A 2,429-nucleotide genomic window follows, 5' to 3' on the forward strand; every position below is an offset into this window, starting at 1 on the left:
TAAGAGTAGGAATTAACCAAATTTTAAGAATTCAAGCATGCAATGATTAGGTAGTTCTGCAACTAATAGGAGAGGATTGAAACATTGAAGAGTATCATGATTTAAAACATGAAGTTGTAAACAAATCAACTAGAGAATTATGTGTATCTCTTGCATTATTGATTTCAGTAGCTACTCTAAAGGTTAAACTATTGGAACTCTTGCCTCCTTTAAAAGTTTTCTGATCTTGATTTCAGTGGCAACTCCTTGTAAATCACGAGATTTGCGGACCTAAATATGAAAGCTGTAAATGAAAAAATAGATTGTAAGAGTTTATCAATCTTAAACATAAAAGCTGTTGACAAGTGTGGTTTATGTACCATATGCATAAATATGTCTTGTTGATTATAGTAATATATCCCGTTTATTTTCCCTTTTTTATTTTATTATAGAAAATCTTAAAACTTGCCAAAACCAAAATCATATCTATCTCTAGAAAACCTCCCAAGAGGATATCCACTACAAAAAACCAAGAAAGAAACTGTAAAAGACCTAGATTTCTTCATGGTGGGAGAAAAATAAGGAAGGAAAGCATTAGAGTTTACACACCTTAATGTGTTTGATGTAGAAAAAGAGGGGTTTCTTGTTCTCATAGTGAGGAATCCTGATGCAAGATAGAAGGGGAAAATATGAGGCGTATCAGTACTTTTTATCAAACTCATCGACATTTCAATTGCCTAAAGCTTTGTTTAGATTGCAAGAATTTTATGGAAAATTTTGGGAAGGAAAATATATCTAAAATTTCCTACTTTAATTCACACAGAAGAAAAGATAACTTGAACAAACACAATTCAAGTTACCGTGTTAACTGTATCCCCCACATCCACTGTATTGTTACTGTGTTCCCATGACAGTCTTAGTCGTGGTTTTCCTTCATTAATAAAGTTCAATCATTACCATTCAAAAAAAATAAAGTTGAATCATTTAAAAAAAAACAACCCAATTCAAATTTTACTTAGAAAAACCATTCAAAAAATAATTACTTAGAAAACATTCAAGTTATGACAATATCCCTCTAAATTAAGCAGAATTATGTCATTTCCCTCTAAATTGTGGAAAGAAAAAAAAATCCAAGAGAAAAATTCCATCGTAAATGTATTTTTTTTGGAATCCAAATAGGGTATCAAGAAATTTTTGTTTCCACGATTTAGAAATAAATGATAAGATTATTGTTAATTTGGAGGGATATTCCTATTATTAAAAGTTGGTTCCATTTGTCATTTTTAGTTTCTCAAACAACTGGGAAATTTCAGAAATCCTTTTCTTTTCCAAGCTTTTTTAAAAAAATTCCTGAAATCCAAACAGGGCCTAGACGAACCAGCCTTTCTTTACTCATTCTCACTTAACCTCCAATTTAAAAAAAAAAAACACATTATAAAAAATCAATTACAAAAACTCATTACAAAAATCCCAGGCACCAAATACTTTCAGCCAAAAGAACACTGATTCAGCAATATGATAAATGGATTCAAAACCCACAAGCAAACTAAAAAGTTATTCATCTTCCTGAATAAAACATACCCAATCCCCTATTCCCATTTTATAAACCATACAACTTTCAATAGACAAAACCCTAAAATCCTAAACCATGAACCCTAATGCAAACAGAATAAACAAAGCAGAGAATATCTGTTACCATGAAAATTTTGGTCCCAAGCCCTAGCTTTAGAAAATGATTTCAAAATTGAGGGTTTCCTTCTGTTGCTTGTGCTGAAGTTGATTTGGGCAAGTGGAAAGAGCAGAACTAGGGAACCCAAACCCTAAAAAATATCTGAAGATAGAGGGCGGCATGGGAGAGTGAGGTAGAGGCGTGGGGAGGAGCACATGGAAGAAAGAGAGTGGGTGAGATGCGTTAAACAGAGAGCCCGAGGGGATGTCTAACAGAGATGGAAATATCAGGAGGTGGATAGGTAAGGTCATTAGGTCATTAAAAACCTTATGAATATGAATTTTTAAGGGGCTTAAGGGTAAAACCGTATGAGAGAGACTGCAGGAGAAAACTCAAGAGACAAAAAAAGAAACCCTTTTTCTCTGGCTATATTGTAGTGTGTGTGTGTATATATATATATATATATATATATATATATATATATATATATTAGATATATTGATTTCATAGGACTTAACATAGATAGGGTGTTCCTAAGAAATCATGTCCATAGGATGATGCTAACCCTTGATTTGTGGAGGTTTAAAATGGATGGCTATAAAATTGACTATATATATATATATATATATATATATGTGTGTGTGTGTGTGTGTGTGTGTGTGTGTGTGTGTGTGTGTGTAGAGAAAACGGTTCCTACACATATGTGTAGAGAGTTCTCTACACACTAGCTTAAAATACAGTGGGGGCCCACATTGTTTGGGTGATCCAAGCCATCCATTTT

The 2,429-nt window shown here is 32.8% G+C and overlaps 1 long non-coding RNA gene across 1 annotated transcript; it reads right to left on the reverse strand.

Annotated features, from left to right (window-relative positions):
* Positions 1 to 203: 203 nt before the first annotated feature.
* On the reverse strand, positions 204 to 1,931 carry LOC143862025 (uncharacterized). The gene is made up of 3 exons (XR_013240128.1): positions 1,676 to 1,931; positions 589 to 643; positions 204 to 283 (listed from the first exon to the last, which is right to left on the reverse strand). It is a non-coding gene; the product is annotated as an uncharacterized LOC143862025 (long non-coding RNA).
* Positions 1,932 to 2,429: the final 498 nt, after the last annotated feature.

Source organism: Tasmannia lanceolata, unplaced genomic scaffold, assembly GCF_043159265.1.
Source record: "Tasmannia lanceolata isolate RefF3 unplaced genomic scaffold, GAP_Taslan_0.1 ptg000003l, whole genome shotgun sequence".
In the NCBI taxonomy this organism is placed as follows: Eukaryota; Viridiplantae; Streptophyta; class Magnoliopsida; order Canellales; family Winteraceae; genus Tasmannia; species Tasmannia lanceolata.